Raw genomic sequence first — 22,168 nt, forward strand, 5'->3', positions numbered from 1 at the left:
AGTGACGTGTACTCATTGTAGTCCCAGCCCTTTAAACTTCACACACAGGCTCCTCTGCTTTCTTCCCCTGTCTGTGAGCAGGAACATGGATGTTACTGGGACAGCAGATTCAATTGGGTAGATGATACTGCCACCATAGAAGAGGGTGGAGAAATGTGATGGGATGGAGTGAACCCAAATCCTTGAATAACTGGATGGAGCCACAAGCCATGTAGGTCACCTGTGCACCCTGGACTGGCATGTGGAGAGAAACTTCACTGTTCTTAGACTCATTGTATTGTTGAGTCTTTATGTTATAGCAGCATAATTTCTTTTCTTTTTTAAAATATATTTTATTGATTATGCCATTACAGTTGTTCTAATTCCCCCCTTCATTCCCCTCCACTCTGCAAACCCCCTCCCCCACCATTCTCCCCCTTTAGTTTATGTCCATGTGTCTCAAGTTCTTTAGATTCTATATTTCCCATATTATTCTTGCCCTCCCCCTGTCTATTTTCTACCTATCATTTATGCTACTTATTTTCTGTAACTTCTCCCCCCTTCTCCTCCTCCCACTCCCCTGTTGCTAACTCTCCATGTGATCTTCATTTCTATGGTTCCGCTCCTGATCTAGCTGTCCTCTTAGTTTGCTTTTGTTTTAGGTGTGGTGGTCAATAACTGTGAGTTTGCTGTCCTTTCACTGTTCATATTTTGTATCTTCTTTTTCTTATATAAGTCCCTTTAGCATTTCATATAATAAGGGCTTGGTGATGATGAACTCCTTGAATTTGATTTTATCTGAGAAGCACTTTATCTGTCCTTCTATTCTAAATGAAAGCTTTGCTGGATAGAGCAGTCTTGGATGTAGGTCTTTGGATTTCATGACTTGGAATACTTCTTTCCAGCCCCTTCTGCAGCATAATTTCTTAATCCTGATGAGGAACAGGAAAGCCTGGAGGTCTGAAAGAGCTAGGTAGACTGTGGAAAGTGTGAGTGCTTCTTGGTGGCATATGGCAGGTGAGAAAACAAGGGAGTCAAGACTTGTTGGAATAAGGCTAGCCACTATGGTAGGTAGGCATGTCAGGTCAATGCCCACCTGCTTTCTTTATTTATTATATTTTATTCATGCTATTACAGTTGTTCCCACTTTTCCCCTATTCCCCACCTCCACCCAGACCCTCTCCCTCAGGCGGTCCCCATGTCATTGTCTCTGTCCATGGGTAATGCATATATATGTTTGGCTAATCCCTTCACTTATTTTTCATCCAGTTTCCCCTCCCCTCTGACAGCTGTCAGTCTGTTCCATGTATCCATGCCTCTGTTTCGACTTTGTTCATCAGTTAATTTTGTTCATTAGATTACACATATAAGTGAGATCATGTAGTATTTGTCTTTCACTGATGGCTTATTTCACTTAGTATAATTCTCCAGATCTATTCATGATGTCCCAAAGGTAGAGGTTCTTCTTTTTTATTGCTGCATAGTATTCCATCATGTGAATGTACCACAGCTTTTTTAACCACTCATTTACTGATGGGCACTTAGGCTATCTTCAGATATTAGCTATTGTAAATAATGCTGCTATGAACATAGTGCATATATTCTTTTGTATTGCTGTTTTGGGATTGATTCTTAGGATATAGTCCCAGAAGTGGAATTGCTGAGTCAAAAGAGAGTTCATTTTTTAATTTTTGGGGGAAATTCCATGCTGTTTTTTACAGTGGCTGCACCAATCTGCATTCCCTCCAACAGTGCACGAGGGATCCCTTTTCTCCACATCCTCACCAACATTTGTTGTTTATTGATTTGTTGATGATAGCCTATCTGACAGGTGTGAGGTGATATCTCATAATTTTAATTTGCAGCTCTCTGATGATTAGTGATGTTGAGCACTTTTTCATACGTCTTTGGGCCATCTGTATGTCTTCTTTGGGGAAGTAATCTATTCAGCCTTGGCTGGTGTGGCTCAGTGGATTGAGTGCCAGCCTGCAAACCAAAGGGTCACTGCTTCAATTCCCAGTCTAGGGCATACACCTGAGTTGCTGGCTAGGTCCCCAGTAGCGGGTGCATGAGAGGCAACCACACATTGATGCTTATCTCTCTTTCTTTCTCCTTCCCTTTCCCTCTCTAAAAATAAATACAAAATCTAAAAAAAACAACAACCCAGAAGTGTCTAATCAGGTCATTTGCCAAATTTTTAATTTATTTGTCTTCATAGTGTTGAGTTGCATAAGTTTTGTGTATATTTTGGAAATTAACCCTTTATAAGATGTATCGTTAGCAAATATGTTCTCCCATACAGTGGGTTACCTTTTCACTTTGTGGATGGTTTTTTTTAGCTGTGCAGAAGCTTTTTAATTTGACATAATCTCATTTGTTTATTTTTTCTTTTGTTTCCCTTGCCCTGTGAAATATATTGGCAAAAATATTGCTACATGAGATATCTGAGATTTTACTGCCTATGTTTTCTTCTAGGATTTTTATGATTTTGTGATTGACATTTAAGTCTTTTATCCATTTTGAGTTTATTCTTGTGTATAGTGTAACTTGGTGGTCTCTTTTCACTTTTTTGCATGTACCAATCTAGTTTTCCCATCACCATTTATTGAAGAGACTGTCTTTTCTCCATTATATGCTCTTGCCTCCTTTGTCAAATATTAATTGACCATAGAGGCATGGGTTTATTTCTGGAGTCCCTGTTATGTTCCATTGATCTATATGCCTGTCCTTATGCCAGGACCAGGCTGTTTTGATTACAGTGGCCTTATAGTATACTTTGGTATCAGGTATTGTGATCCCTCCAACTTTATTCTCCTTCCTAAAGATTGCTGAGGTTATTTGGGGTCTTTTTTGGCTCCATATAAAATTTTGGAATATTTGTTATAGATTTACAAACTATACCATTGGTATTTTAACAGGAATTGCATTGAATCTATAGATTTCTTTGGGTAGTATGGAGATTTCAATTATGTTAATTCTTCCAATCCATGAACACAGTATATGTTTCTACTTACCTGTATCTCCCCCAATTACTTTCTTCAGTGTCTTATAGTTTACCAAGTACAGGTCTTTATCCTCTTGGGTTGCTTATTCCTAGGTACCTTTTTTGTTCTTGCAGTTGTACATGGGATGGTTTTCTTAGGTTCTCTTTCTAATAGTTCATTATTGGTTTATAAAAATATCGTCAATTTTTAATATTGACTTTGTATTCTGCTGCTTTCCTAAATTCACTTATTAGGTTGAGTTCATTTTTTTTGAGTCTTTAGGATTTTCTACCTACCATATCATGTCTGTGAATAATTACAGTTTTACTTCCTCCTTTCTAATTTAGTTCTCTTTTATTTCATCTTCTTATCTGGTAGCTGTGTCTAGGAGCTTCCAGTACTATGTTGAATTGGATGGATGAAAGCAGACATTTCTGTCTTGTTCCTGATCTTAAGGGAAACATTTTTAGTTTTAACCACTTGAGTATGATGTTGGCTGTAGGTGTTTCATGTATAGTCTTTATTATATTGAGGTATGGTATCTCTATTCCCACTTTGCCAAGAGTTTTCATCAGAAATGGTGCTGTGTTTTATAGAATGCTTTTCCTGCATCTGTTCATATGATCATGTGTTTTTATCTTAAATTTTGTTTATGTGATGTATAGCATTTATTGATTTGCAAATATTGTACCAATCTTGCATTCCTGGGATAAATCCCACTTGATCATGGTGTATGACTTTTAAAGTTTATTGCTGGATCCCATTTGCTAATATTTTGTTGAGAGTTTCATTAGGGATATTGGACTATAATTATTTTCTTTGTTGGGTCTTTATCTGGTTTTGAAATTAGGATAATACTGGTCTTGTGAAACCAGTGTGAAAGTCTTACTTCCTCTTGATTTTAACAAAATATTTTGAGAAAGAGAGGTGTTTTTCTCAGAATGTTTGGTAACATTCACCTGTGAAGCCATCCAGTCCAGGGCTTTTGTTTATTGGGAGTTTATTGATTACTGCTTCAGTTTCACTAGGTGTAATCTGTCTATTCAGATTTTCTGATTCTTCTTGATTTAATCTTGGAAGATTGTATGTTTCTAGAAATTTACCCATTTTGTGTAGATTGTCCAGTTTTTTGGCATATAATATTGTTGTTCATAATATTTTCTTACAAACCTTTGTATTTCTTTGGTGTCAGTTTTTACTTCTTTTTCACTTTTTTAAAAATATATTTTATTGATTATACCATTACAGTTGTTCTATTCCACCCCTTCAATCCCCTCCACCCACACCCTCCCTCCCCCACCATTCTCCCCCCCTTAGTTTATAACCACGTGTCTCAAGTTCTTTGGATTCTATATTTCCCCCACTATTCTTGCCCTCCCCCTATCTATTTTCTACCTACCATCTATGCTATTTTCTGTGCCTTCTCCCCCCTTCTCCCCCTCCCACTCCCCTGTTGCTAACCCTCCATGTGTTCTTCATTTCTATGGTTCCACTCCTGATCTAGCTGTCCTCTTGGTTTGCTTTTGTTTTAGGTGTGGTTGTTAATAACTGTGTGTTTGCTGTCCTTTCACTGTTCATATTTTTCATCTTCTTTTTCTTATATAAGTCCCTTTAGCATTTCATATAATAAGGGCTTGGTGATGATGAACTCCTTGAACTTGACCTTATCTGAGAAGCACTTTATCTGTCCTTCCATTCTAAATGAAAGTTTTGCTGGATAAAGCAATCTTGGCTGTAGGTCTTTGGATTTCATGACTTGGAATACTTCTTTCCAGCCCCTTCTTGCCTGTAAGGTCTCTTTTGAGAAATCCGCTGACAGTCTGATGGGTACTCCTTTGTAGGTGACTGTCCCCTTATCCCTTGATGCTTCTAGGATTCTCTCCTTCATTTTGGTCTTGGCTAATGTAATTATGATGTGCCTTGGTGTGTTCCTTCTTGGGTCCAACTTCTTTGGCACTCTCTGAGCTTCCTGGATTTCCTGGAAGTCTATTTCCTTTGCCAGACTGGGGAAGTTCTCCTTTATTATTTGTTCAAATAAGTTTTCCACTCGTGGCTGTTTCTTTCCCCCTTCTGGTACCCCTATAATCCGGATGTTGGAACGTTTAAAGATGTCCTGGAGGTTCCTAAGCCTCTCCTCATTTTTTTGAATTCTCATTTCTTCATTCCTTTCTGGTGGGATGTTTTGTTCTTCCTTCTGGTCCATTCCATTGATTTGAGTCCCAGTTTCCTTTCCATCACTATTGGTTTCCTGTGCATCTCCCTTCATTTCAATTAGTTTAGCCTTCATATGTTCCTCTAATTTGTGGCTTTGTTCCTCTAATTTGTGACTATAATCTACTAGTTCTGTGAGCATCCTGATAAATAGTGTCTTGAATTGTGCTTCTGAGAGGCTGGCAATTTCTCGGTCGCTTAGAGTTATTGGCTCTGGGACTTTGAGTTCTTCTTGCACCATCTTTCGGGTTGTTCGTGCCTGTTCCATAGCAGGATCAGAGCCCTAAAGTGTTCACTAGAAAAGGGCAACTCAGTCGCTGGGTTGTGACGTTGTATGTGGGGGCGGGGTCAAAGAGGGATAATGGCTCTCACTGGTATTGCAGGGCAACTAAGTCGCTGGGTTGTGACGCTGTATGTGGGTGTGGGGTCAAAGAGGGACTCTGGTGTCCCGTCTGCCGTCTGCCGCCTGCCGCCCCGGCCCTCACCGGTGCCAAGGGCAACTAAGTCGCTGGGTTGTGACGCTGTATGTGGGGGCGGGGTCAAAGAGGGACTATGGCGTCCTGTCCGCAGCCTGCCGCCACGGCCCTCACAGGTGCCGCAGTTGCTGCCGTCACCGGGCCCACGCGTTTCGTCCCACTGCACTCGAGTGTGCCACCGCCGTCAGCCCTCGCCCCCTGGGGCCTGCGTGGTCTGTTTCACTGTGCGCGAATATGCGCCCGTGGTCTGCCCCGCACCCCAACTGGTTCCCGTCTGCCTGCGCGCCTGGGTCCGGGGCCCTGTCCTGCCCAACCCTGCTCGCTGTTGGCTCCGCCCCTCTTACCGTCCCTGTTGAACGGTTAGATGTAGTCGGGCTTCCGTCTAATTCAATTTTCTGTCCTTTGGTTGTGTCTTTGTTTCTCCAAACCTTTGTTGTATTCAAACTTGGTTGTGGGAGAAGGCACAGTGTTTCCACCTATGCCTCCATCTTGGCGGAAGTCCTTCACTTCTGATTTTATTTATTTGGGCCCTTTCTCTTTTTTTCTTGATGAGTTGGTTAAAGGTTTGTCAGTTTTGTTTATCTTTTCAAAGAACCAGCTCTTGGACTCATTGGACTTTTGTATTGTTTTATTACACTCCATTTAATTGTTTTCTGCTCTGGTCTTTATTATTTCCTTCCTTCTACTCACTTTGGGCTTTGTGTTGCTTTTTCAGGTTCCTTTAAGTGTGAAGATAAATTGTTTATTTGAGCTTTTTTTTTTTTTGAGATAGGCCTCTAGTGCTATGAATTTTCCTCTTAGGGTTGCTTTCCCGGTTTCCCACAGATTTTGGGTTGTTGTATTCTCATATTCATTTGTTTCAAGGTATCTTTTGATTTCTTTCTTGATCTCATTGTTAACCCATTCACTGTTTAATAACATCTTATTTAGCTTCCATGTCTTTGCATAGTTTTCAGTGTTCTTATGATTGATTTCTAGTTTCATGGCATTGTGATCAGAGAAGATACTTGATACAATTTCAGTCTTCTTAAATTTATTGAGACTTGTTTTGTGTCCTAACATGTGGTCTCTCCTAGAAAACATTCCATGTGCACTTGAAAATTATGTATATTCTACTGCTTTGGGGTGACATGCTCTGAAGTTATCAATTAAATTAATTTGATCTTGTGTGTAGTTTAAGGCCACTGTCTCCTTATTGATTCTCTGTCTGGAAGATCTATCTATTGACGTCAATGTGGTGTTAAAATCCCTGCCTATGAATGTATTTCTTCTGTTAATCTCTCCTTTTATGTCTATCAAGATTAGCTTCACATATTTAGGTGCTCTTATGTTGGGTGTGTAAATATTTACTAGAGTCATACCTTCTTGTTGGATTGTTCCCTTTATCATTAGGTAGTATCCTTCTTTTTCTCTTACTATAGCCTTGGTTTTAAAGTCCATTTTATCAGCTATAAGTACTACTTACTCAGCTTTTTTTCCATTTGCATGAAATATCTTTTTCCATTTCTTTACTTTGGTCTGTGTGTATCTTTTGATCTGAGATGGGTATCTTCCCATTTTGGATGCTTCTTTGTCTTTTCTGCCTTAGTTGTTAAACTGATCAGTGACATAGCCACAAGCTGTAATCATCAGCCCAGCCTGGCTTAAGCACTACAGGGAAGGGCATAGTAATTCCTGCAGGCAGGGATATTGCTTCCCCTTAGACTGATGACACTTGGAGGGGCATGCTCTGCCTGAGAAAGATGTCATCTGCAGTATGGGGGATGACTCAGCCCAGGGATCCTGGTGGCTGTTCCTTCAGTTACCTCCTCATGGACACCAACCCCAGACTGCCCTTAAGTGTCTGTAAACCACTCTGCCCTTCCTCTGCCAGAGCCCAGGGTAAGTGGCTGCTAATTAAATTTTGTTTGTTTACCCTTTAAGGGGCTCTCTGAATCTTTAGCTGTCTCTCCCTGGCAGACAGAAACCTTGCTGCTTTTCATAGCTGGATATTATCTGTTTCCCCCACCCCCTGGCTCTGGTGCTGTAGGCTGGGAAGCCCAGCTTGGGGTTTAGACCCGACACTTCTCAGAGGGAACCCCTTGCCAACAAAATCTTCCTCAAGAACTTCAGCTGCTGCCCATGGGGGCCCAGCCAGCCCTCTTATACCTCCTCTGCAGTGCCTACCAGTCTCGTGTTGAAATGGTTTCTTCTGTTTATGGTTATAAGGTTTCTCTCCAGCTAGTGTTAGTTGGTTATTCAGGATGATTTCTCTACAATTGGTTGTAATTCCAGTGTGGTCCTGGGAGGAGGTTAGTATATCTTCCACTTACTCTTCTGCCACCTTGGGTCACATGCTATAAAGATTTGAAACTAAAGAGCAAAATGTTACTTGTGTTACAATTTGGAATAGGGTTGATCTAGTGTCTTGACCACTGCAAGGACACCTTTGGGTAAATTAGAAAAAGTGTTCCCATTTTTGTTTTACAATTTAGGAATTTTTAAAATTTTATTTTTCAATTACAGTTTATGTTCAATATTATTCTGTGTTATTTTCAGGTGTATAGTGTAGTGGTTAGACAATCATATACTTCACAGTGTAGTCCTCCCAATATTTCGAATACTCTCTTGGCACCATATAAAGTTATTATAGTATTATTCACTATATTTCCTATGCTGTACTTTACATTCCTGTGACTGGTTTGTAACTACCAATTTGTACTTCTTAATCCCTTCAGCTTTTTCATCTAGTCCCCTAACCCCCTCCAACTGAGCAAGCATCAGTCTGTTCTCTGTATCTATGAGTCTCTTTCAATTTTATTTGTTTGTTTATTTTGTTCCTTAGATTCCACATATGGTATTTGTCTTTCTCTGTCTTACTTCACTTAGCATAATATCTTCTAGGTTTATCCATGCTGTTGGAAATGGTAAGATTTCACTCTTTTCTATAGATGAGTAATATTCCAGTATGTGTGTGTATACACACACATGCACACATTCCACCTTTTTCTTTACTCACCTATTATTTAAAAATGTCATCCTTTTTCGGTACATGGCCAGGCAAACACACACTGTATCATATTAGGAAAAGAAAGCACTGCTTGCTGAGTGCAATGCATTTTGTATTTTGTCCCCTATTCACTTCCATGTATGGGCATCTTTTTGCAGTGAACAACATGCACAACTGCACACGTGGCCTTGCAGACCACCAAAATACAGTGAGAGTAAAGAGTGAGATTGGAGGGTGACTCATTGACCAGGAAAGAAAAAGAAAACTATTTTAGAGAAGCAAAAGTGACAGAGGGGAGTGGGGAGGGGGATAACAGGGGAAAAGAAGGTCAAGTTAAGGAACATGTATAAAGGACACATGGACAAGGACAGTGGGGAGGAGGATTGAATGTGGGGGTTGTGGTCAGGGCAAGGGAGAGTAATCAGGGGGAAATGGGGACAACTGTAATTGAACAACAATAAAGTGAAGTGTGATTTGAAAAGGTTTAAACTTGATAGGGAGAGGGACATCCTCCAAATATACAATGTATCTTTTTATGTCAATACCTTTGCTCATTCTGTTCTAATCTGAAGCATGCTCTGTAGTTACATAATTCTTACACATTCTTAAAAGTTCTTTTTTCTGTATTTTAAATTTTTATTTTTCAATTAAAGTTGACATTCAATATTTTATATTAGTTTCAGGTATACAGAGTCATGGTTAGACAATTATATAATTTTCATAATGACTCCCTTGATAATTCTAGTATCTACCTGGCATCAAGGCTCAGTTCTGGACTTGCCTCTCCAAAAAGTCTTTCATGACCTCTGGAGCCTACTGAAATAACTTCCCTCCTCTTTCCACTGAACTCTGACCATACTACAGTTGTTTCTGTCCCATATTCAGTGCTTAACATGACCTGGTCTGCTTTCATTTTTGGTTAATGACCTTTTTTCTAAAGCCTTTCATCCCTTCTTTCATGCCCCCTCTGTACTTACAGAAGTTTATTACATGTATTTGTTTACATGTCTGTTTCACTGGATTCTAAGTTCTCCAAAGGCAGGGACGGTGGTTTATTACATGTATCTCCACCTAGCACAGGGTTCGACAGAAATTTGGTGAATAAACAAATGGGTAATCCATCCTTAAAAATATGTCTATTTGTCTGAGGAACCAAGGGTCTGGGAAATTTCTTCTTCAGCTCCAAACAATGTTTGTTCCAATTTAGAGAACCTCCAATAAGCTCTCCAAAGCAGGATATGGGGGCCACTTGAGACAAATCAACTCTAAAATCTTTCCCCTGTTCAGATACTGTTTCAACAAATTCTTGTAATGGAAAGAGCACTAGGATCATAGTCTGGTTCTAGTACAGTTCAGCTATTAACTAGCCATGTAACTCTTAGCAAGTTGAATCACCTCCCTGGCCAGCCTTAGTTCCTTACCCTATAAAATGAAGAACTAGCTTTACTTGTATACCATGTTGAAAAACAGTGTGATAAACAATGTGGCAGTTGAGCTGAAGTGTGAAGATGTATTAATATCTATGGTAATACCTAACTTCTCAGCCAGAAACAATTTTTTGGTGGTGAAAGGGTCATAAAATGTTTTGTGTGTCCAATGACCAAGAAACAACTACAGGAAACTTGGGGAAAACATAATTCTCCATCTTGTCTTGTACTTTTACTTTTGTTGCTGTTGTTAATGGCTTGCCACCACTTCGTCTTTCTCTTGCAGGAAGTTTCTTTGTTCATTCATTCATTCTATATAGGGTTACCTGATTTATCAAATAAAAGTATAAGATACCTTTATATTTGTTCAGTACCTCATAGGTTATGAAGAGTCAGGGCAATAGAATGGAACTCAGTAAGTGAGGAATGACCTTGCTCTCTAAGTGGGTCCCCAACTGGCAGCTTCAGGAACATTGGGGAGCTTGTTCTTTTGATTTAATTACTTATTTATTTATAAATTTTGTTTTTCAATTACAGTTGACATTAAATATTACTTTATATTAATTTCAGGTGTATAGCATAGTGGTTAGGCAATCAAATCATATACATTACAGAGTATTCCCTCAATATTTCCAGTACCCACCTGGCACCATACATAGTAATTACAATATTATTTACTGTAATCCCTATGCTGTACTTTACATGTCATGACTATTTTGTAACTACCAATTTGTATTTTTTTTTAAAGATTTTATTTATTTATCTTCAGAGGGGAAGGAGAGAGGGAGAGAAACATCAATGTACGGTTGCCTTTTGTGCGTCCCCTACTGGTAGTTAGCCTGCAAGGAACCGGCCTGCAACCCAGGCATGTGCCCTGACTGGGAATCGAACCGCGATCGTCTGGTTCGCAGGCCCGCGCTCAATCCACTGAGCTACGCCAGCCAGGGCCCAATTTGTATTTTTTAATACCTTCACTTTTCTCAAGATTGCGATGGCTATTTGAATTTTTTGTGATTCCATAAATTTTTGTAATAAAAGTTTTATTTCTGTGAAAAACACCATTGATATTTTTGATAGGAATTGCATTAAATCTATAGATTGCTTTGGGTAGCACGGACATTTTAATGATATTAATTCTTTCTATCCATGAACACAGTATATGCTTCTATTTATTTGTATCTTCTTCAATTTGTTTCTTCAATGTTTTATAATTTTCTGAATACAGGCCTTTTACCTCCTAGGTACTTTATTTATTTATTTATTAATGCATTTGTAAATGGGATTGTTTTCTTAGTTTTCCTTTTTGATAGTTCTTTATTAGTGTATAAAAATGTAACCACTTTATGAATATTTGTTTTTCATTTTGCTATTTTACTGAATTCATCTATCAGTTGTAGTATTTTGGGGGGATGGAATTTTTAGGGTTCCCTCTATATCAGAGGTGCCAAACTCATTTTCACCATGGGCCACATCAGCCTTGTGGCTGCCTTCAAAAGGCTGAAATAATTTTAGGACTCTATAAATGTAACTACTCATTAACTGTTAAGGAGTTGAAATTACATTCAGCCCTTTGAAGGCAACCTCGAGGCTGATGTGGCCCCCAATGAAAATGAATTTGAGAGTTCCATCCAAGATGGAGCCATAGGTAGATACACTGTGCCTCCTTGAACAACCAAAAGGAGGACAACAACAATTTGAAAACACAACAAAATCATAACTGACAGAAAATTGAACTGTATGGAAGTCTGACAACCAAGACGCTAAAGAAGAAACATGAAACATCCAATCAAACCAGTAGGAGGGGTGGAGACGAGTAGCCAGGTGGAAAGGACTCATGGCAAGGCAGCAGCTGGTGGACCAGCCAGGCAGCAGCTTGTGGAGCTGGTGGTTCCACATTTGCATGCAGATAAACTGGGAGGAACAACTGGGGAGTGAGACAGACTGCGCAACCCAGGGTTCCAGCACAGGGAAATAAAGCCTCAAACCTCTGATTGAAAACACCAGTGGGGGTTGAGGCGGCAGTGGGAGAAACTCCCAGCCTCATAGGAGTGTTCGTTGGAGAGACCCATATGGTCCTAGAATGTACACAAGCCCACCTACCTTGGAATTAGCACCAGAAGAGCCCAATTTGATTGTGGGTAGGGGGGAAGTGACTGAAAACCGGCAGAGAGTAGAGGAAGCACCATTGTTCCTTCTCAGACCTATCCCCCACAAAAGGTATCACAACACAGTGACATAGGTTGCTTCACCCTGGTGAACACCTAAGGCTCTGCCCCTTACTACGTAACAGGCATGCTGAGACAAAAAAAAAAAGACCCAAATGAAAGAATAGATCAAAGCTTCAGAAATAATACAACTAAGTAAGGAAGAAATAGCCAGCTACAGATGTACAGTTCAAAACACTGGTAATCAGTATGCTCACAGAATTGGTTGAATATGGTTGCAAATTAGATGAAAAAATGTAGGCCATGCTAAGTGAAACAAAGGCGAATGTTCAGGGAACCAACCGTGAGGGAAGGAAACTGGGACTCTAATCAATGGTGTGTACCAGAAGGAAGAAATAAACATTCACCCAGAACAGAATAAAGAAACAAGAATTCAAAAAAAAAAATGAGGGGAGGCTTAGGAACCTCCAGGGAATCTTTAAACGTTCAAACATCTGGATCATAGGGGTACCAGAAGAAGAAAAGGAAGAACAACAAGTGGAAAAGTTATTTGAACAAATAATAAAGGAGAACTTCCCCATTCTGGCTAAGGAAATAGACTTCCAGGAAGTCCAGGAAGCTAAGAGAGTCCCAAAGAAGGTGGACCCAAGGAGGAACACACCAAGGCACATCATAATTATACTACTTATGATTAAAGATGAGAGAATCTTAAAAGTGACAAGAGAAAATGATTCAGTTACCTACAAAGAAGTTCCCATAAGACTGTCAGCTGATTTCTCAAAAGAGACCTTGCAGGCAAGATGGGGCTGGAAAGAAGTATTTCAAGTCATAAAAGGCAAAGACCTACGTCCAAGATTGCTCTATCCAGCAAAGCTTTCATTTAGAATGGAAGGGTAGATAAAATGCTTCTTAGATAAGGTCAAGTGAAAGGAGTTCATCATCAACAAGCCCTTATTATATGAAATGTTACAAGGACTTATCTCAGAAAAAAAAGATAAAAAGTATGAACAGTAAAATGACAACAAACTCACAGTTTAACAACCACACCTAAAACAAAAACAAAAACAAATTAAGCAAACAAGTAGAACAGGAACAGAATCACAGAAATGGAGATCACATGAAGGGTTATCAGCAGGGGAGTGGGAAGGGGAGAGAGGGGGAAAAGGTACAGAGAATAAGTAGCATAAATGGTAGGTAGAAAATAGACAGGGGAGGTTAAGAATAGTATGGGAAATGGAGAAGCCAAAAAACTTATATATATGACACATGGACATGAACTAAAGTGGGGAATGTGGGTGGAAGGGGCTGTGCATGATGGAGGGAAATAAAGGGGGCAAATAGGACAGCTGTAAGCATAATCAATCAAATATATTAAAAAAAGAAAAAAGTGTTTGACACCCCTGCTCTATATGGTATCATGTTATCTGGAAATAATGACAGTTTTACCTCTTTATTCCCAATGTAGATGCCATTTATTTTTTCTTGTCTCACTGCTGTGGCTAGGACTTCCAGTAGTATGTTCAATAAAAGAGGTGAAAATGGACACCTCCGTCTTGTTTCTGACTTTAAAGGAAATGCTCGTAGTTTTTTCCCATTGAGTGTTATTTGGACAGTGAGTTTGTCATGTATGGCTTTTATTATATTGAGAAATGTGTTCTCTATTCCCACTTTGCTGAGAGTTTTTATCATAACTGGGTGCTGGATTTTATCAAAGCTTTTTTCTGCATCTATTTTTGTGATCGTATTATTTTATCCTTCATTTTGTTTGTGGTGTATTACATTCATTGGTTTGTGCATATTGAAAAACCTTGCATTCCAGGGATAAATCCCAATTGATCATTGTATATGATCTTTTTAATGCATTGCTATATTCAGTATGCTCATATTTTGTTGAGGATTTTAGCATCTATGTTCCTCAGGGATATTGGCCTATATATTTTCCTCCTGATAATATCTTAATCCAGTTTTGGAATCAGGATAGTGCTGGCCTCCTAAAGTTTGGGAGTCTTCTCTTTTCTTGAACTTTTTTGGGATAGTTTAATAAAGATATATGTTAGTTCTTCTTTGAATGTTTGGTGAAATTCATCTGTGAAGTCATCCAATATAAGACTTTTGTTTGTTGGTAGTTTTTTTTATTAATAATTTGATTTCATTGATAGTAATCAGTTTGTTTAGATTTTTTATTTCTTCTCGATTCAGTCTTGGAAGATTTATGTTTCTAGGAATTTATCCATTTCTTCCAGGTTATCCAATATATTGGCATATAGATTTTTGTAATTTTTTACACTTAATTTCCTTCATAGTTATTTATTTGTTCATTTAGTTGTTGTTCAATTACAGTTATCCTCAATTTTCCCCCATTACTCTCCCCTGCCCTACCCACACTCACCTTCCATTTTCAGTCCTCCCCAGGTTGTCCATGTTCATGGATCCTTTATACCTGTTCCTTCACTTGACTTTTCCCCTTCTTTCCCCCATTATCCCCCCTCCCCTATGGTTAGGGTCAGTCTGTTCCTTGTTTCCATGTTTCTTATTCTATTTTGCTCCCTTATTTGTTTTGTTGATTAGGTTCCACTTACAGGTGAGATCATATGGTATTTGGTTTCACTGCCTGGCTTATTTCATTTAGCATAATGCTCTGCAGTTCCATCCATGCTGTCATGAAGGGTGAGAGTTCCTTCTTTGTTTCTGCTGCATAGTATTCCACTGTGTAAATGTAAAATCTTTAATAATCCTTAGTATTTCTTTGGTATCAGTTGTCACTTCTCACTTTTGATTTCTGATTTTATTTATTTGGGTCTTCTCTCTTTTTTTCTTGATGAGTCTTGTTAAAGGTTTATCAATCTTGTTTATCTTTTCATAGAATCAGCTCTAGGATTCATTGACTTTTTGTATTATTTTAGATTTTATTTTATTTGTTTCCATTGTGATCTTTATTATTTCCTTCCTTCTACTCACTTTGGGCATTGTTTGTTCTTTTTCTAGTTCCTTTAGGTATAAGGTTAGATTGTTTATTTGAGATTTTTCTTGTTTCTTGAATAGGCCTGTATTGCTATGAATTCCTCCTTAGGACTGCCTTTGCTGTGTCCCATCGGTTTTGGGTCATTGTGTTTTCATTTTCATTTGTATCAAAATATATCTTTTGTTTTCTTCTTTGATCTTATTCTTAATCCATTTATTCTTTAGTAACATGTTACTTAGACCTCATGTATTGGTATGTTTTTCAGTTGTCTTGTAGTTGATTTCTAGTTTCATAGCATTGTGGTTGGAAAAGGTGGTTTATATGATTTTATTCTTGTTAAAATTTTAAAAAGATTGTATTTATTCATTTTTAGAGAGAAGGGAAGGGAGCAAGAGAGGGAGAGAAACAACAATGTATGGTTGCCTCTCATGCACCCTGACCGGGGACTTGGTCAATACACTGAGCCACACCAGCCAGGGCTGATTTTAGTCTTGTTAAATTTATTGAGACCCACTTTGTGGCCTAATATGTGTTTTATCCTGGAAAATGTTCTTTGTGCAACATTCACAGTACTTCTGACATCAGATGTATGCGTTTTCCAAAGAAAGCAATTGTCTGATGTCAGCTGGATGTGCTATAATTTAATTGTCACTCTAACCAGACTCATTGAAAACCCCACTGATTAAGGTCTCAGTCCCACAAGACTGTCCCTTCCTCTCTTGTACCACTCAAAAGTCCAGGTTGTCAGCTGTAAATTGGAGGTTACCATGATCCTCCCCTTGGGTTTGGTAATTTGCTGAAATATATCAAAGAACTCAGGAAAATATTTGTTTATTGGTTTATTATATACTAAATGATATGGTAAATTAATACAGATGAATAGCCTGATAAGGATGTACATAGAGCAAGATCTTGGAGGGTCTGAGCATAGGAGATTCTGTCCTCTTGGAGCTAGGATCCACAACCCTTTTTGTATACAGATGCATTTGCTACCTTGGAAGATCTCTGAATCTTGTACTTTTGGGATTTTTATAGAGGCTTCATTGTGTAGTCATGATTAATCATTAACTCAATCTCTAGCCCCTCTGCTCTTTCCAGTGGATAGGGGGAGGAGCCTGGAAGTTCCAAAATTCTTATGATGGTTTCGTCTTTATGGTGATCAACTCCCATCTGGAAACTATGCAGGAGGCCACCAAGAGTTATCTCATTAGCACAACAGACACTACTACCACCCAGGAAATTCCAAGAGATATAGAAATGTTTGGAAGCAGGGTTAAGGACCAAATATTCAAACAAAATATGATCTGATGTTCTTATCACTTAGGAAATTACAAAGGTTTTAGGAGCTCTGTGTCAAGAAATGGGGGAAGAGATCAATATATATTTTTCTGTTGTTTCACAGGGTCCCTTTCCAGTCCATCTTGTAATGGGTAATGTGCCCTCCTTCATGCTCCTACAGTGCCTGCACTTCTACATTATACATTGTAATTGCTCATTTCCTTGTTTGTATCTCCCATTAGACCTTCAGCTCAATGAGTTTTTGGATTACATCAGTTTTCCCATTGTTGTATCAGTCATGCTAATATGCAGTAGAAATTCGTTAAATGTTTGTTGATTAAATGAATACATGGTGAGACACTCCAGGCTTAGATCCTTTGGGGAGCCATAACCAGACAGGATTTCTCTGTGAAGCTTAATTTATAGATAGCTGACAACTGTAGAGCCAGAGCCCCAAGGCCAGAAGTTCATTTCTCATGTAGTCCCTTTCAGGAGGTGGCAGTGAAACCTGTATGGCCACCACTTTACTAGTCTGCTTCCTGTGCAGTGTATGGGCCACAGTGGTGTTGGGAGGAACAACTTTCAATTTGAGGGTTTCCTATACATCTTCCAAGCTGCTATGGCAGCCAGCATCATTCCCAGTATAGTTTATGTAATGATGCCTGGAGGCTAGTAAATGAAAAATAGTCCAATACTACTCCAAGAATTCTGGGAAGTACCATATGTGGACCCCTGCTTGTGGAATGTGAATATGTCTTACTTCATGCAAGATGCTGCTTTTCCGAGTATTTATAAACTCTTCTCTTAAGTTTATTTTATTTTAACAGATCTCTCCGTGTGTCTTTGTGAACAAAAATAATAGCCTCTGTCTGCAGAGCCATTGGAGCCGGAATGGCAGCTTGAAGGCTGTAGGCGACTGAATAGATGGGCTCAGAAATCACAGGGGACAGGCTGGACAATAGGCCCTTTCTTACTCCTTTTGAACTCTGCTGATTCTATGTGTAGCAATCACAGAACATTCTCAGGGATCTCTTAGTGACCAAAACCCATTGCCTAGTCACTTGTAGAGATATTCTACACATTTCTCAAAAACTTGCAGGTAGAGCTCACCTGGGAAGAGTTAATTTTATTTGGGAACAGTGGATAGGGAACCTAGAGCAAGTGTTACAGCTAGAGTTACAGCCATGAAGTAGCCAGTTGCTCCCAACGTGGTAAAACTAGCTATGTGTACTTATGGCAGATTTTGGGTGCTTGGGTGAGGACTGGAAAGTTTGGCCCTAATTATACAATTTGAAAAAAATTACATTTAAGCTTTGGAGAACCTGATTTCTGAACCCATTATCAAAGGGCAATTTAGAGTAACATTGCTCTTATGGGGTCCCTGGGTAGGAATTTGCTGAATTTGCTAAGTTTGCAGGCTTGGCAAATAAAAATATGGAAGTCCAGTTAAATTTGAATTTCAGGTAAATGACAGGTGATTTTATTTTTTAAAATTTTTTATTTTTAATTGAATCTATTGGGGTGATATTGGTTAATAAAATTATGTAGGTTTCAGGTGTACAATTCTATAATACTTCATCTGTATATTGTATTATGTGTTCAACACCCCAAGTCAAGTCTCCTTTTGTCAGTATTTATCCCCCGTACCTTCTTCTACTACCCCTCAATTAATAGGTAATTTAAATGTATTTTATATTTCGAATATTGCATCTTATAAGTTACCTGACAACCCTCTTCTCAGGTCATTATCACTAGTGGCACATGCTGTTGATCTGCTTAACAAGGCAAAATGCCCAAGAAGCCTCTTGCTACTGGGATGCCCTTAGCAGCTAGAGTGAGTTTGCCTCCTCTACTACTGCTGGAAGCTCTGAGAATCCAGTAGAGATCCTAATGAGTTGAACATTGTATGTGTGAGTGTGGTCTTCAGTAAACCTCTGCTGATAGTGTATATAAAGATGGGGTTAGATGGAATACCTGGTCTATTAGCAGGCTTGCCCCCCACTGCTTCTACTCTTTTCTTCTTGGTGTATGTCTTGAAAAACTTTACTACTTCGACTATACTCTGAACCTTTTTTACCAGTAGTCAGCCTAAGTCATCCAAGGCTCTTGAAACTTGTGCCTAAGGTCAATTTATTCTGATAAACAGAAACTATAGGATTTGAAAAGAAGTCACTACATGTGGAATACTCAACAAGAGAAAAAGCAAAAGAGAGACTTGTTTAGGGGCCTATGCCTATTTACATGGCAAGAAACATGAAAATCTGAGAGGACCACCAGGGTCTCCCTGAGCCATTTAAATCAGAGAAATGAGGTAGATTTAAGTGAAAGATAAATTGAACTGGCAGTGGCATTGGAGTTTGACAGAAGGGACTTTGGGACTTTGAGGTCCTGGTCAAGATGGCAGATTAGGTAAATGCTGTGCTTGTCTCCTTCCATAGCCCATTCAAAATTACAACTACATTAAAGAGCAACCCTCATTGAGAAATACCTGAATTTGAGCTGAACAAAAGTCCTATAACTAAGGATATACAGAAGAAGCTACTTCAAGACTGGGGGGGGGCATGGAGATGTAGAATGGGCTGGCCCCACATCCACAGGTGGTCATTAAAAATCAGGAAGTGTTGCCCTGGCTGGTGTAGCTCAGTGGATTGAGTGCGGGCCTGCAGACCAAAGGGTCACCTGTTTGGTTTCCAGTCTAGAGCACATGCCTGGGTTGCAGGCTAGGTCCCCAGTAGGGGATATAAGAGAAGCAACCACACATTAATGTTTTTCTCCCTCTCTAAAAAATAAATAAATAAAATATTAAAAAAAATTAGGAAGGGTATCTCATCTGTGGAAGTCCCCACTGAAGAGGGAGGGGTCCAAGCCCCACATCAGGCTCCCCAGCCCAGAGTTCCATAACTTCTGGCTGTGATAACCAGCAGAGATTGTGACTGAGAGAGAGGGTACCTGGAATCCCTGGCATTTCTTTTAAAAGGCCTATGCATGTACTTACTCCCTGATGGAGTCACTGGCTCTAAGCTCCAGCACTGGGGAAGCAGCTCCAAAGGTGTCAAGGACATACAAAGGACTTTTCTGGCTTCAGGATCAGGGCTGGAGCAGCAGCTATCTCTCAGACAGAAGTGCTGGCAGAAGCTATGGATCCCTTGTTGAGATCTCTCCTCACCCAGCCTGCACAGGCAGGCAGATACCATATCTAGGTCTCTATCAACCTAACTAACACCCTTCTCCCAACCTTGGTGATTCCCTGAGATCCTGTCCCATCCAACTTGCAGGCCCACCCAAGGTGCTTCCAGTGGCTTTTCCATACAAGTGGCCACATGCTGTGGACTTTCCTAAAGTCTCTCAAAGGTTCACAAATCAAAAACAAGGAGCATGGGGCCCTAGCTGGGTGGTTGAGTTGGTGGAATCATCATCCCATACACCAAAAGTGTTTCGGTATGTTCCTTGTTGAGGGCATATACCTAGGTTGCAGGTTTGATTCCTGGTTGGTGAGTATATGGGAGCCAATTCATGTTTCTTTCTCATACTGATATTTCTCTTTCTATCTCTTTCTCCCTCTTACTCCCTTCTATGTTCCTCTCTAAAATCAATAAACATATCCTTGGGTGACAATTTTTTTAAGAAAAAGGAGCATTTGATCTCAGCATGCCCCATAGCTCCTGCTAAGCAGCCCTAAAGCCTGGCACTAGTGGCAGCTGTTTCATCTTGCAGGATGGCTCTCCCAGACACCCCTAAATTCGGTACAAATGTGAACCACTTGCAGATAAGTTTCTAGCTCATACCAAGTGGCTCTGGGCAAGGCACAGGCAGTGCTGACCTTGACCTTCATCAGATTCCCTCCTAAGAGATCCTTGGACCACCACACCTGGTGGCCAGCTTCAGAACACACCAGAACACCAACCAACCATTTTCACAAATGACACAACCAAAGGGCAGACTTGGCAGGCACTAGAGCCCTGTTAAAGCAAATTCTGTTCCATAGGGTCAGTCCTTGCACAATAGCTCCTCTGATATAGTCTTGGCCAGTCCTAACTATGAAGCAGCTTGAGGGTCAATTCCTCCCATTGATGTGCCAACAGCAATCAAAGCTCTACTGCAGTAGGAGGGCACATACAACCCACACAGGGGACACACCTGGAGCACCTGGCTCAGGTGACCAGGGAGACCATATTCCTGGGCCCAACAGGACACCTAGTACATAAGGCTCTGAGATGTGGTAGTTCTACCTAATACATAGAAAAAGACACAGGGAGGCAGCCCAAATTAGGAGACAAAGAAATATGCCCCAAATGAAAGAACAGAACAAAATTCTAGAAAAAGAACTAAACAAAATGAGGACAAGCAATCTACCAGATGCAGAGTTCAAAACACTGTCTATGAGGATACTCATGAACTCAGTAAGAACTTCAACAGAGATAGGAAACATAAAAATGGAGATAGAAATCATAAAAAAAGAACCAGTCAGGAATGAAGAATATGATAACTGAAATGAAGATTAAATTAGAGGGAATCAACAGAAGATTACATGAAGCAGAGGATCAAATCAGTGATTTGGAAGATAAGGCAGCAGAAAACACTCATTCAGAGCAGGAAAAAGAAAAAATAATGAAAAAAAAACGAGGATAGCATTATGCTAAGTGAAATAAGCCAGGCAGTGAAAGACAAATACCATATGATCTCACTTATGAGTAGAACCTAATCAACAGAACAAACAAGCAAGCAAAGTATAACACCAGAGACATTGAAATTAAGAACAAACTGACAGTAATCAGAGGGGAGGTGGGAGGGGATAATGGGGGGAAAAGGGGGAAGGGTTTTCAGGAACATGTATAAAAGGCACACGGACAAAGCCAAAGGGGGGTAGGATAAATGGTTGGAAGAGGGGATGGCTGGAGTGGGGGGGAGTGGTGGTGGGAAAATGGAGAAAACTGTACTTGAACAAAAATTTTTAAAATGTTGAAAAAATAGTATAGGAGAAAAATAGTAATGGAGAAGCCAAAGAACTTACATGCATGACCCATGGACATGAACTAGTGTGGATAATTGCTGGAGGGAAGTGAAGTACTGGGTGGAGAAGGGTAAAGGGGGAAATATTGGGTCAACTGTAATAGCATAATCAATAATGTACTCTTAAAATAAATAAGTAAAAAATGAGGATAATTTAAGGGACTTCTGGGGCAACATCAAGGGTACCACATCCATATCATAGGGGTACTGGAATGAGAAGAGAGAGAGCAAGGGATTGAAACCATATTTGAAGAAATAATGATGGCAAAATTTCACAACCTGGCAAAGGAAATAGACATATATGTCCAGGAAGCATAGATAGTCCCAAACAAAATGAAGCCCAAAAGGCCCATACCAAGACATATCATAATTAAAGTGGCAAAGTTTAAAGACAAAGAGAATATCTTAAAAGCAGCAAGAGAAAAGCAGTTAGTTACCTACAAGGGAGCTCCCATAAAGCTGTCAGATGATTTCTCAACAGAAAGTTTGCAGACAAGGGGGGTTAGGGAAGGAATATTCAAACTGATGAAAAGTGAGGACCTACAACCAAGATTACCCTACCCAGCAAGAACCCTTTTGCACTATTGGTGGAAATGCAAATTGGTGCAGCTGCTAGGGAAAGCAGTATGGAGATACCTTAAAATTAAAAATGAAACTGCATTATGACCCAGCAGTTCCACTTCTGGG

This window comes from Sturnira hondurensis, unplaced genomic scaffold (genome assembly GCF_014824575.4).
Source record: "Sturnira hondurensis isolate 20B ecotype Veracruz unplaced genomic scaffold, ASM1482457v3 Scaffold0008671, whole genome shotgun sequence".
NCBI classification, from domain to species: Eukaryota; Metazoa; Chordata; class Mammalia; order Chiroptera; family Phyllostomidae; genus Sturnira; species Sturnira hondurensis.